At 37.3% G+C, this 14,628-nt stretch overlaps 1 protein-coding gene across 5 annotated transcripts in view; it reads left to right on the top strand.

The window, feature by feature from the left end:
• The first annotated feature begins 209 nt into the window (after positions 1-209).
• LOC129774736 (rho GTPase-activating protein conundrum) overlaps positions 210-14,628 on the top strand; it is a 231,034-nt gene continuing 216,615 nt past the window's right edge. For all 5 annotated transcript variants that reach the window (XM_055778657.1, XM_055778653.1, XM_055778656.1 and 2 more), the window contains exon 1: positions 210-1,215. The gene's annotated coding sequence lies outside the window, so the exon portion shown is untranslated. The remainder of the gene's footprint in view (positions 1,216-14,628) is intronic.

Genomic DNA, 14,628 nt, shown 5'->3' with positions numbered 1-14,628 from the left:
TGAACGACTTGCGCAAACGCTGTGCGCCGCGCGCAAATGGTGAGGCGATGAATGTTTCGATGCCTAGCCCCGGTAGCATGTGCTCTTCTGTGTTTGTGGCGTTCGGTGGTACGCAAACAACCTGAGCCAAAGTGATCAAGTGTAAATAAACACACAAACTGGAAGGCGAAATATGACGATTGGTTGGCTGATTCGTCAGAAATGTTAGTTGAGTTAAGGCATCGGCGCAGGTTGGACGTTCGTGCAATAGACTTTTTGTTCTTTCAATGTTTTGTTTGTGCGCTACTCTGTTATTGTTCGTTGTGTCTGGTTGGAATGTGAATTATTAACGGTTGTTCGACGATAAAACAGTGTGAATCAAATTCGTATAAGCGCGTTTTTGTTTGTTTAGTGATCATTGTTAGTATCAATAATTTTATCGTAGGCCGTAGAAAACAACGAAATCAATCTATGCAAAACAAAGGAAATCATTGTGAACATCGGTGATTATCATTTTATATTGTCCCTCGCGCTCGAGTGACAATCGAAGTCGGAGTCAAGTCGGAGCATAACAACAACTACTAAAGTCAGCGAAGGTGTGGAGGAGAAGTGGACTTTTTTAAACAGTTTTTTTTAGGAAATGTTTCGTGAAAGTTGGGAGCTTTCCTCTGCTTAAACTTTGTGCGACCGGTTTCGGATACAGGGGCTTATCTAAGGGAATGCTCGAGTCCTCCCATCAACCGGCGAATGCGCACCAATCGTGACTTGTTTACGGTCAAGAGCAGCTGAAGAAGCTATTTCCGGTATTTACGGAGATCACTGTGAGATCTGACAAGCTGACAGACGCCAGGCGATACGTGTTTATGTTGTGCAGGCGGTGCATGAGTGTGAAGTACGTGTGATTTAATCCATTGTGCCAACACCATCGTGGGTATACAGCAGTTTGTAAACAACCAAGTTTTCGACGGTAGTGAAAGTCACGTGTGAGTGAGGTGCCCGATGTTCTAGGTTCGGAGCCAATCAGCTAGAAGTTGTGTTTACACGTTCGAGATTATTTTTGTAACGCGTGGTCTGTGGCTGTAATTTGAGTGAAGTGCAGTCGATTGTGGATTTGAGTTGGTTTGGGTTGCAGTGTAACGAAATCCAGACAAATACCATTCCATTAGTTTGTATTCATCGATGAATCAGCCGAAGAAATTTAGTGCGACAAGGGGAATTGAAACGTTTACGACATATGTAAGTATCTATCGTTTGCATACGTTTATCAGAAAAGGTTGATGCTTTGAGTGTATTGCATAAAGACAAAACAGATATCGGTGTTGAAATTAGAGGCGAATGAACTGCAAAGTTTAAAGCCTCTTAAAAACAAAGAAGAAGAAGAAGGTGTTGAAATTGAACGAGTAAAATAAGCCTAAATCGCTTGAATCAATTAGCTCTATTCAGTACGAAGAGTGGTTAATGATATTATGTTTCGTCGAACTTCAGAATTCCGCTATAGATATCCGTGTTTCTAACGCTATTCTGAGTTTATACTGAGCCTTTTTATTTCAATAGAACAGCATGAATTTGTGTTGCTCTTATAAAGCCACCGTATATCTGCTTTCAAACTGCACACATATTGCGTAACAGTATTTTTCTCTAACGGATTCTAAAAGCGTAGCCCAGAACAAACGATCTTGCCCTTAGGTCATTATCTAATTTTACTGTATCAGCAACCTTTTTCCAAGTTCCTTCTAGTGCACTTTGTGCTCTTCTAAGATGGAGTTCTTTCCCTATAACGAGCTTCAATTTGTAATTTACTCTTTGGTATGCATGCAATTTGACTGCGAACTGATCAATAGTTTGGAAGGAAGGAAGGTATTGAATTAGAGAGACTTTAAACTCTGAGAGTTCATTCGTCTCTAGAATAGTTTGGAACGAGTCGGTGATCAATACATGGCGAGGGAAACTTTTTGTTCTCATCTTTGTTGAGTTTGTTAATTTTTCCGAAACTGAGGTCGGAGGGAAGGTATTGTGAAGGCATTAAGAAATGTGGAAAGTTCATTGAACATCTCGAACACGCCTGATAGCTGCTTCTATGGTATGGACGAATTTCACCCATTGATTTGTACGCGAATATCCCTTAATTTCACTTATAGAAAACCAGAAACTTTCTTCACTTAAACAGTTGTCAACAGTAAATATGACAGACTTTCATTTTTGAGTAAATTCACCCCTACCCGTATTATTTAATACGTCACAGATCAAGTGTTTTCGCTACTCTGTCGAGCGTTCTAGCGCCCTATGTTATGCAAGTACACCACGAGTGAGACTCGATTTTAAACGAAAAAAAAAAATCAATTTATCAATTTACCAAAAATTAAAAATAATGTTTATTTTGATTGTGAAATATGATATGAACGATTGATGTTATAAATGAAACGATCGAAATAGCTCTGTACTAAGACTGTAAAAATAAGCGAATTTACATTAAAAAAATAGTTCAGTGCAACCTTTAAACAACATAGAGAACGGTGGAAAGTGGAATGAGTATCGACAATTCGCGTTGATGACATTGAGCTTCGTACGCCGAATTTGGGAAGTCACTATGACAATAATGAATGTTCAGGAGAAAAGGCACACTTTTAAAATAAGAACTATGAACGATAATTGACTTTCACGAATCAAATTAGTATTCGATATAAATGAAAATTGCTTTTGTCAGCAGGCGGTGAAAAAATCCTTTACGAAAATTGTATCTAAAGGAGTTTTCCTACTATAATGACAAGTTTTAGTCGGTGACCGGAAAATTAAGGGAAAATAGGTTAACTCAGGGTCAGGACTACGTGCTTTAAGTAATCAAATAGTGTCAAGTAAAAAAAATATTAAAATTTTAGCAAATTTAACACTGTCCTCGTGCCTTCTAACACGGCAGTGGAACTTAATACAAATCTCTCGTCGAAAAGTGTCTCCCTTTTCACCGCTTGTTTACATCGACGAATATATTTTTTTCCACTATGTTTCGTAGGAGAGTGTATGCATACTGACAGATTTCTACTACGAGGTGTTTAATGAATGATGAAAGGTGAGAATGTTTATGTTTATATATGCTTTATCGTACGATTTAATTGAATGCATAAAAGGTGTCAACAAAACTGGAGTTAAGCACATTTTTAAATTTGAACAAATATTGATAAGAGATTCCCAGCAGTTCTTGATGTTTATTGCGTGATAAGGTTACTGTATAAGTTGTTTGAAACGAAAGTTCAGTGTAATGATTTTATTTTCAGGATCACAAACATACGAGAATGATTAATCTAAATTGCATGTATATGATGCGCCTAGCCAGCCCATACATGCAAACGTGGGGGCGACATACATACATCTTAAAAAAAATAATCGTATAATTATCGTTTATATTACATCATATACTCCATATACAGGTATGTGGCCTCCAATTTCATATGCATATTTCATTTCAATTTCATATGCATATGGTAGTTATGCTATACATTACAATCCCATAGTCTGTATATGGTTTAAATTGATGAAAATTGGAAGCATTCCCATTTTCCCATACATTTGTTCTGTCCATTTGTGTGCTTTCCCGAACAGAGCTGTCAATAACGGGTAACTTATGCAGCCGCTAGAACAGAAACAACGAAGGGGAATAGTGAAAAGAGAAAAATTGCGAAGTAAACTCCACCCTTGCATAGTAAGTAAGCTGTCGCTAGCGTATAAGTATTGCATCTCCTCTGAGGAAAATTCTCAGAATCTTTCTGTGCCCGAAACAACAAAGGTCGCTTATTCTGCTCGTTTTGTGTTTAATGTTTCCCCTCGAGCTGTGAACTCTAGCGAATATTTCACTTGAAGTGCATCTGGCATTGCAATTAATACAATCATCCGAGTCATGGCAAAGCAGGCGAAAAAAGAAAAGAGTGCAAATGATTATAGGTCGCCTCTAAACATCAGTGTTTGGTTTTTTGAGTGTTGCTCGTTTTCGTTGCGCGAAACTTAGAGCTTTGAAACTTTGTTGACGGTTTTGACCGAGAGTCGAGAAACGATTTTTCATAAACGGTCATTATCGCGATGTTTCATTTTTAGCACTGCAACTGTGTGCATCTGTTAGACGCGTGTTTGATGCTTGTTGAATGGCGGTGCACTTCTTCTTTTTTTTAATTATATACACTTGAAACTCATGAAGATGCCTCTCGTTAATATTTAGTGCAATGCGTGCATTGATATAAAGAAACAAATTGCGACATATGACCAATTAGTGTATTGTTCTCGCAAAGGCAAAAAATTATCGTTGCTTCTCGAAATGATTCTACAAAACTACGCAAGCCATTAAACCTTTTCAGGGTCCCCGGAATTTTTACTAAAGAGTTATCTATGAAATTTCGACGTATTCGCAAGTAATATTCGAAATGATAAATCATAAAATTTCAAAAGTAAAAAGATTGCGTAATCCTACGTTCTAAGCGGTCGTGTCTCAGATACAACCCCTCGAATATTTTTACGATTTAATGTTTGCTGGGCAGGCCCGGAGGCAGTTTTAAAATTTTAAAATATGAATGAATTTTTTTACTTCATGTTATTTGATTACTTGAAACATGTAGTACTGAACTATATTTAACCATTTATTTATAAATTTTGCGATATTTCCACTAAAGCACAATAAACAATCAGGAATGTCGTATCCGATTGCAACTCTTTCGTATCATATGTAAGAGCTTTAATTGCAGTAGAATCATATTTCAGATAGCCGTACGAGATAGCTGCGGCTTGATAAACTAAACAACCGAAGTTCAAATCTCACCGGAGCAATTTTATAACCGTCGCCACCAATCATATCAAACATTTATATCCCTAAAAGTCAATTGATTAATTCTATTTGTACAAACATAAATGTTTATAAAGGTTCTATATACATTCAAAAATGATGATTCCCCGGGCCGAACATTTTAGTATAATATTTTCCGCCACTTTTTTTATGGCAGTGATGAATCGTATATTCGTTTGACAACAGACTTATTATGTTATTAGGTATTGTCTAATAACCTTGCATGTACAGTGTAAGTTAATTGGACAGACCTGTAATGGGACACAAATAATTGGACATTTTCATCTCTAATTGTATATTTTGTAAATATCGAGTATGGCCCCAGATTGAAAGTCGCCACCAGACGACGACATTGTACCACTATCATCATGAATGCCCAATTACAGGCCAATCACCTCTAATGCGACACTGAGTAGCGCCTCGGTATGTCGAGGATTAGAGGTAACTTACTGTATATGCTATTTGGGCGCATCATATACCACCCAAAATATCAGATATTCGATGTTCTATATACGATAGTTATACGATTTAATGTTTGCTGGGTTGGCGTACTTGGCAGCTTGGTTTGTCAAGTTCATAATCTCATGTTTACAGTTTTAAGTTAAGTGCAATTGAATGACGAAGTTGAACTAATTTATTTTTGTCACTATGATTATCAGAACGCAAAAGGCCGGCAAACAGATAATCTTTCGTTCATAAAAGTTAAAAATAAAAAAAAGCAACTTTTACTTTTCTTGAAACCGGAAATATTCGGACTTAAAAATAATTTTTAACGTAATATTCCAAACATACATATATTTACAAAACTCTATGATAATTATCATAATTATCAAGAACGTTTTCCGCCATTGGTTTTTTGGTTGTCTGTAGTAAATCATATATACGCATGACAATAGTCGTACTAGATGCATGTATAAGTCGTATATTCATCCATCCAATCATCGTGAATACTGTTGCAAGTGGAATATAAATGTGATTTCGTTCCTTATGATGTGAACATAATTAACAATATAATACAGTAATTTAAATTTAATACGGCATGCCGAGGCACCACTCAGTGTCGCTTTGGAGGTGGTTTTGGCCTGTAATTGAACATTGGCGATGTAGGGAAGGAAGATAGGAAGTTCACATACCAGGCATACCAGTCAGTTACTCAAATGGTACAAAATTGAATGTGTCAACGAATAACGTTGAAGGAGGATATACAAAAGCTAATTACAGATTTCCAAATCATATTTTTCGTATTATGAAAAAATTGTAATGGGTTGTATCTAGGACACGACCCAGTTTTCGACGTAGAACTACGGAATTATATTATTCGATCCTCTTGTTTATCACTTCGGATATTATTTTAGAATGCTTCGAAATGTTTGTAATATCTTTTTAGCTATTTAATTTTTTATTACTTCAGTAGACTTGAAAGGGTCAAGTAGAGTCGGAAGCTGTGTTGATAGTGTTTATTTGGTTCAACTTGCATCAGACTTTCTCCTTCCCACTCAGATATAGATCACAAACTATGAACCCTTTTGCTTCTGTGTTGGAAGAAATGTGTGACTTCAAATCGCGGATGGCTTATTTAAACCAATTATGTTGAAAACGAGCAGAAACGAATGTATCAGTTGCTCGTTATTTACAGCTCTGTTCGGGAATGCACACAAATCGGCAGAACAATTGTATGGGAAAATGAGAATGCTTCCTTTTTTCATTAATTTAAACTGTTTAGGCATTAGTGAATTTTACTGTAGAGTATATCAAACGAACTTTAGAGAATTTCCGATTCCATTGGTATGCAAAGTATCAGAATTTGTTCGCTGTAAAAATAGTTATTAACGTTAACGTTAACGTTAACGTGACCTGTTTTCTGATTTGGCACCCTTCCTGAAAGACGTAGTTCTACGTCAAAAAAAAAAAAACAACACATCACGAACTAAAATGTTTAATTTTTTCTTTGATTAGAAATATTCTAATGTCTTTATGTTTGGATTCAAGAGCAAGTTGGCCCACCTTAGGATACACTTTCAGGCGCCTTGGTTTTCACCACCGTATCGGAGGAAAATAAAATTCATAACTTTCTCTTGAATAAAGTTTACTAGCTTATTCATTGTTTATTCTAATTGGTATTGATTGATTAAAATGATAATTGACTTGAAAAACCGTTGATTGAGGGAATATTCTTCCAGAAAAACGGAACTGTGATAACTAAATTTGTAATTTCAGTTTGAGCATTTGGTTGTAACTCAAACCATAATCATAAAACTAATAATTGAAATGTTATGTTACTGAAAAACCTTCGATTTGTGAAGTGGTTGATTGAAAGATCTTGGTTAATCTGTTTTATAGAATAGGGAAACAAATAGGAATACAATGTCATAATCATTCGAATTCTCGAGCGCAAATGAACTAATGTCTTCTATAGACAATATGTGTTCAGATGTCTTGAAGTTCTCCAGAACTTGAAGTAAAAATCGCTGTGTTGTTGAGTTGATTCTACATGTTTGTGGATTTTATGTTTGGAAAAGTTTTAAAATAACAAGTGAATGACCCAGAGACAAAAGTTTTCGTTGATTACTAAGAACAAAAGCAAACAAGTGACACTGATAAAAAAAGCAAGCGAATGACACTGAGACAAAACCCCTACTTCTCCAAAATGAAGATATGTCTTCAAACCTGGCATTTCTGGTGATGATATATATACAGTGTCGACGTCTGGTGGCGCTATCCCTTCAGTGAGAGAAATTCATCTCTACCAGTAGGCTCAAAGATAGTCTCGAGTTGTCAAAATATGAATGAAAATTCTTACTTCATGTTATTTGATTACTTGAAGTACATAGTACTGAACCTTGCTTGATCTTTTTTTTATAGGAATTTCCTGGTAATTCTACTAAAACACATCATTTTCATTATTATCAGGCACAATTTTGGTTCAGGAATTGTTCACCACAATTACAAAAAACGCGTTACTTTATAACACAATGGAACGATAACCAAAAATTAGTATACGTTTGTTGTTTGCGAAAAAATAAACTGTCAAACGAAATATTTATAAATTGTCAGCTCATTTATAATGAAACGGTTACGCACATAAATTCCACTCCCCCAACCCTCCGGAATGGATTCCATAGCATTTCCACTTATTCATTATTTTCTTTACATGGTGGAATGACAAACTCGCCCTGAAATGCGCGAAGTATGAGAGAAAAAAAAATACCGAGGAATTTCAATCCACGCAGATTTGAGTTTCGGTCCGCAAAAACCAATTTCGCACCCCGCTAATGAATGACAAACGTGGACTTCGTAAGCGCTTCTTCTTGCTCACCCGGCGAATGCGAATACTAAATTGAATGTTTAAATTGCTTTTATGGAGGACAGAGAGGCAATCTCCTTTTTCGGAAGTGTAAATATTGTGTCAGCGTGTTTCCATTGCCATTGCGCGAGGGCGGGAATTTCATGAAATCTTCATGCCTTCGGGTGAAAGCTTGTTTTAAGCCACCCTCTGCGGTTATCGCACCGTCCTGCCCATCTAGAACTTCACCGCCGCCTACAATAGCAGTGCGTCTAATCGTTTATTGAGCTGCGGAAGCGTTCGCAGCTAATGTACTGACCTAGGTGCAACGACCGGTAATCAAACTGATACCGGAGGTTAGTTGCCTCTGACTCGTGCTCGGTCGATGGTTCACTGGAAGGACGGCGAGTTGCGTATGAACTCTGGGACTCGATTTCTACTACCAGGGGTTGTGTTGTTCTGAACGAAAGTTGTGCTGAACATTGATTTTCATTATGATGTTAATGTTCGATACTGGTGAAGGATATGTTACGATTTTACTAAGCAGAAATTCGTACAAGTGAATCTGTTCACATTCACTAATGTTGTCTTCTGTTTATGAAACAGTTTTCATACATCGGTTCAGAAATGAACTTTGTTTCACTTAAACAAAAATAAAAGTTAGAGAAAACAAATTTTTTTTCATGGTTACCCGAGTGTAACTTAGAAAAAACGCTAAATCGATTATATTAAAATATAGATTTCTTTTATAAAATTGCTTAAAACAACTGGGGCTACAACATTGTTGAACTTTGTTTACTTCTATCCGTAAAGATAAAGTTAGATTATTGATTTCATCGAAAATTTTCGTCACCCTATTTTTCGACAACATGAGCGCTCTATCATACCGTTTTTTTCTCAAATTCTGGACACTTCATTTTTAAAATTACTAAACTTTATTGTTATAAATAATTGAATAATAACAGCCCTGACATTCTTTGGTGTATAGATTACATTTTACCATCATTTACAGGTATCGATACAGCCTATAATTTATAATACTAAACATTCACAAAAAAGTGACTGACAATATCATATTCCGAATAGTAGATGTAGCAATAGTTCACAAATTAGGGTACAAGAACAGTCCTATCTGGTACAACATTATGAAACTGGGGGTCTCCGTAGCCACATTGGTTGCGCGTTCGCTTAGTAAGCGATCGATCGTGAGTTCAAAACTCAGGGCCCTCATTGACCATCTTTGTGTTGTTACAGAATAGCTACGTCCACGCAACAATCATCAGCGATGGAGATCGATCCACGGTCGAAATAAGATCGATTCATCCATACAACTGCTCTGCTCTGCAAGACACATCGGGCTGCTGTTCTATAAATAACTCAACAATGATCAATCAACTGTCTCCGCTGTCCGGTGGTCTAACTGGATAATGGAAGAAAAATACAATACAGAATACTCTTACGCCTAAATGGCTACTGTGTGAATGTACAAACTTGAAGGCTCACCAGGAATTGTTTAAAATTATATTGCAGCGGTATTAGAAAATTTAGGAGTTAGATGTCGAAAAAAATATTAGAGAGTTTAGAGAGATTTAATTTAATTTATTAAAACAATTAAGTTTATTATGCATTTTTTGGAACAAAATTAAGAACAACAACTTAAAAATCACTAACATTTAAGTTTTCTATTCTCATAACGTTACTCAAATCTACAAATTTAGATGTTCATAAAAAAATATAAAAAGTATTAAATATAGAAATATAGAAAATATTATTTTCTCATTGTTCAGACGGCAGCAACAGAATCTTCTTACGTATCGTACTTTTTGATGTATTTGGAAAATTTGGAAAATCGAAATTTTGTTTCAATGCCAAATGACTTAAAAATGCATAAAGTCCCAGAAGGTCGATTTTCGGTCAAACATTTTTTTCGCGATGACACCAGATCTCGACGTTTCATGCATTTTTAAGTCATTTGGCATCGAAACAAAATTTCGATTTTCCAAAGTTGACGTTAATACTATTTTGGCTGCGACATAACAAATGTATGAAAAAATCCATATGATTTGTTTGAAATGCTAAACATTACAATCCCCTGTTCTGTAATAGGTTTAAATTGATGAAAATTAGAAACATTTTTATTTTCCCATACATTTGTTCTGCTCTGCTCATTTACCCGCACCGTCAATAAAGAGCAGCTTATGTAGCCGCGATAATATAAACAACAAACTGAATATTTGCTAGGGAATGAATAGTGGATATCCGCTTGGGAAAATCCACTTCTCGTTTGGCGATGCTCATTCAACACATCGTTTGCCGACGAGCGGGAATAAATTGTCTTTCTCAAGACATGGGGAGGAGTTAGGGTTGAGTTTTCCACAAGGGCCCTTTTTAGAGCTAGTTCATTCGTAAACTGAAAAGGTTTAAAGTTTCTATAAAACATAAAGGATGCAAATTTCCAGTCTCTCTTCATACTCAAAGCAGTGAATAACGCTTGTTTTGCGTCTTCACCTGTTTTTGTTTCTTCTCGAGCTGTGAACGCGATCAAATATCTCACTCGCTGATGTCTCTGGCATTGCAACCAATACATCGAACTGGCCCCATGGTATTAAGGCGTTAAGGTTTGCGCCACAAGAAATTATGTGGGAAATCATTGAGCTAAGCCATCGTCGACTCTTTTTTGAGGCATTGGCCTATTGACAGAAGGAGTTTATTTTTTCAAATTAATTTTATCAAAGTAAAATTTTCAAACGTGGTCAAACACACGTCAATGTTTGACAATTACAAAACTGTCTGAGAGCTATGTTTAGTTCGTAGTCTGGTTGATCTCATTCCCAACGTGGAGTGTCGATCACTGCAGCCAACTATCAGTTTTCTTTGTTTACTTGCCCTGCTAATGGATTGGTTGCGGTTCCTTTACTTTTAGAGATCTTTGGACAAGTTATTCCATTCCGCTTAGGGATAGCATTTCCGCAGGCCATAATCGAGATTTCTTTGTGTCAGTAACTTCTACATATTTTTGCGGAGACGAGTGTTTAACGGGTGGAATCTTTATCACTCACAATGTGGTTTTTCAATAACCAAATAACGACGCCAAGCACACGATTCAAGTGATGGACCAGCGGTTTCGGTGGTGAGCTGACCACTTCGATTTACGGATCTCTAACCAATCGGAAACCAGTGCGAGATCGCGAACAGATCGTGGCGGTGCTGGCAATAAGGAATAACTGCTTGAACAAACCCAAAAGGTTTAGACATCGATTCCGCAACATATCGTTGAGTATTTCCCCCCAGATGCAAGGCTGCTATTGAGAATAATGAGCTCGATATGAAATCTAGAAGATCAAAAATATTTTCAAAATATTTTTTGTGCCATCCACCCATCCTCCTCTCGAAGATACTCTTATTTGAGAATCCTAGAGTTGGACATCAATTATTAAAAAAAATGGTTGCCTTTTTTGCCATAGAGGATTTTTTAAATATATTTCTGATAAATTTATTAATTGTTGTGTTAGAATAATGCATTTTTCAGATTGAATAAACCTGACCTAACCGAAACTGTTTCCAAATATATGCATTCATTTTCTAAGATTAACTTAATAGAATTATTATAAAGGCCAATGGTTGTGTACGCTTTTTTATCCTATATGTTTATTTTATGTTCATTAGCATTTTAGCTGTAACAGAGCTAAATTTAAAACGTGTACATGTCACAAGTTTATCATATCTATAAATAGCACATTACACAGCTGCCATTTTTCAGCTTAAAAATATTCCTTCTATACCATTGCATATGGTACATTACACTACACAGTTAGGCGTAAGAGTATTCCTTCTGTTCTTCCATCATCCAGTTAGACCATCGGACAGCAAAAACAGTTGATATGGTCATTGTTGTGTTATTAATAGAACAGCAGCCCGATGTTTCTTGCAGAACAGAGCAGTTGTATGGATGAAATGATCTTCATTCGACTGTGGAACGATCTCCATCGCTGACGATTGTTGCGTGGACGTTGTAATTCTGTAACAACACAAAGATGGTCAATGAGGGGCCTGAGTTTTGAACTCACAATTCATCGCTTACTAAGCGAACGCGCAACCAAGACAAGAACCCCTTATTGTGTACGATTGGTTGCAAATGTTTTGTCCAATACTGTAGATATAAAAGTTGTTGCGTTTCGAGATCTGATAATTTTAAGAAAATAATCTTCACAAGTTTCTTAAGTTCATTTTTTTACAATATTTACTTTGAAATGAAAACTCCATTCAAAACAAAAAAAAATTACAGAAGGGCTGGGTCCGAGACACGACCACACAGTTGACGTAGTATTAATTGACGTTAGTCCATTTTTTTTTTCAAACTGATTTTGGATATATTTCAAAAATTACATTACTAAACTCTGAAAATTTCATGCTTCTGAATAGGGCCGCTCAGTTTTAGTATTGTTTGTTAATTTCATCAATTGAGTGATGATGGTAGAAGAATGGTGATTAGTTTTTGGATAGTGCATATCTTGAGACAATATGTTGAAGTTGAAAGAGATATGCTGATAACTATCCTCTGTGGCTCTGGACGAAATGGCTCCTCCATTCTGTATGAACAAAATATATAGGTTGAATGAACAAATTCTCCATTCCCATTTCCACCTCAAACCAACGGAACGTGAACCTAAATGCGTCAACGCGAAATTCAATTGGACTAACAAAGCCTAAAGCGATCTCACGGTGGGGCATATCCGAAATCTTTTTTTCCCGATTTTCCCTCACTTTCCTTCTTTTTCTCGACGTATAAACATTGCTTGGGAGGAGAACGATGACAATCAACAATTATCACCAAGAGCCTCTAGCCATGAACCCGCCATCTCCATATGTTCGCTCTGTTTGGATACTCCTTCTCTCTCTGTCCGATATCGATCGTCAACGATCGTTTAAACAGCTACAAGAAAATGACGTCCAGCAACCTCCATTCAGTTATACAAAACAACGATATTATCAGTGTTAGAATATGGCAGTTTTTGCTTCCGATCAGCTGCCAGGATTCATATTCTCAAGCTGGAGAGGATACAATATCGTTGCCTGCGTATAGCCATGGGGTGTTTGCATTCGACACATACGATGAGTCTCGAAGTTTTGGCAGGAGTACCCCCGCTTACTCTTCGGTTCACAGAATTATCCTACAGATTTCTCATCCGTTGCAAGATCATGAATCCATTGGTGATTGATAACTTCGAAAATCTACTCCAGCTGACTCCTCAGTCAAGTTTTATGTCTTTATACCATGAGTACCTTACCCACGACGTGCACCCTTCACCAGGCATCTCCAACCAAGTTTTCTTCCCATACTTTTGCAATTCCTCTGTCATTTTTGATCTGTCCATGCGACAAAAAATCCATGGAATCCCAGATCATCTACGCTCCGATTATATTCCGCCGATATTTTCGGCAGAATATGGGAAAGTTAGATCTGATAAAATGTTCTTTACTGACGGTTCATACATAAACGGGTCCACTGGCTTCGGCATCTTCAATGAAAATTCCAGTGCCTCTTTCAAACTCAAAGATCCTTGTTCCGTGTATGTCGCTGAACTGGGTGCGATATACTACGCACTGGGGATCATTGAAACATTGCCCATTGACCACTATTTTATTTTTTCATACAGTCTCAGCTCAATAGAGGCAATCCGCTCAATGAAAGTTGATAAACGCTCATCTTATTTCCTAACAAGAATAAGACAACTATTGAGTGTTTTGGTCGAAAACTTATTCAAGATTACCTTAGCATGGGTTCCCTCTCATTGCTCGATTCCGGGGAATGAGAAAGCGGACTCGCTAGCTAAGGTGGGCGCTTTAGAAGGCACACTTTTTGAAAGGAAAATTGCTTATAATGAATTTTTCCACATTCCTCGTCAGTACACGCTCGTAAGTTGGCAGCGCATGTGGAGTGGAGATGAGTTCGGTCGTTGGTTACACACGATTATCCCTAAGGTCTCGACGAGTGCATGGTTCAAGGGATTGAATGTAGGTCGTGATTTCATTCGCGTGATATCTCGGCTTATGTCCAATCACTACAACCTAAACGCGCATCTCTATCGCATTGGGCTCGCAGCAAACAATCTTTGTGATTGTGGCGATGGCTACCACGACATCGAGCATGTTGTCTGGTCGTGTATCCGGTTCCATGCTGCTCGCTCTCAGCTCTCTAGAGCACTGAGAGCACAAGGCAGACAATCGGAGATCCCCGTCCGGGATATCTTAGGTAGCCGTGATCCTGATCTTCTGCTTCATCTATACCTGTTCCTCAGGAACGCCGATGTCAACGTTTAATGATGTTTCCTTCGTTGTGTCCCCGTTTTATATCCCTCCTATCCGATCGATAAACTTTTACTTAGTCACGGCAATACATACACACACTCTTTACAGATACACGGGCCAAGGTTGTGCAGTCCACTGATGATTCAACAAGAGCCAAAGGTTGTACCGCTCATGACAACTCTACATGAACTGATGATTGCGCCGGTTAGTGACCATTCTATCCTGGATTCCTCGA

This window comes from Toxorhynchites rutilus, chromosome 3 (genome assembly GCF_029784135.1).
Source record: "Toxorhynchites rutilus septentrionalis strain SRP chromosome 3, ASM2978413v1, whole genome shotgun sequence".
Classification (NCBI taxonomy): Eukaryota; Metazoa; Arthropoda; class Insecta; order Diptera; family Culicidae; genus Toxorhynchites; species Toxorhynchites rutilus.
The sequence above is the reverse complement of the archived record's forward strand: the minus strand, read 5'-3'. Positions and strand labels throughout refer to the sequence as shown.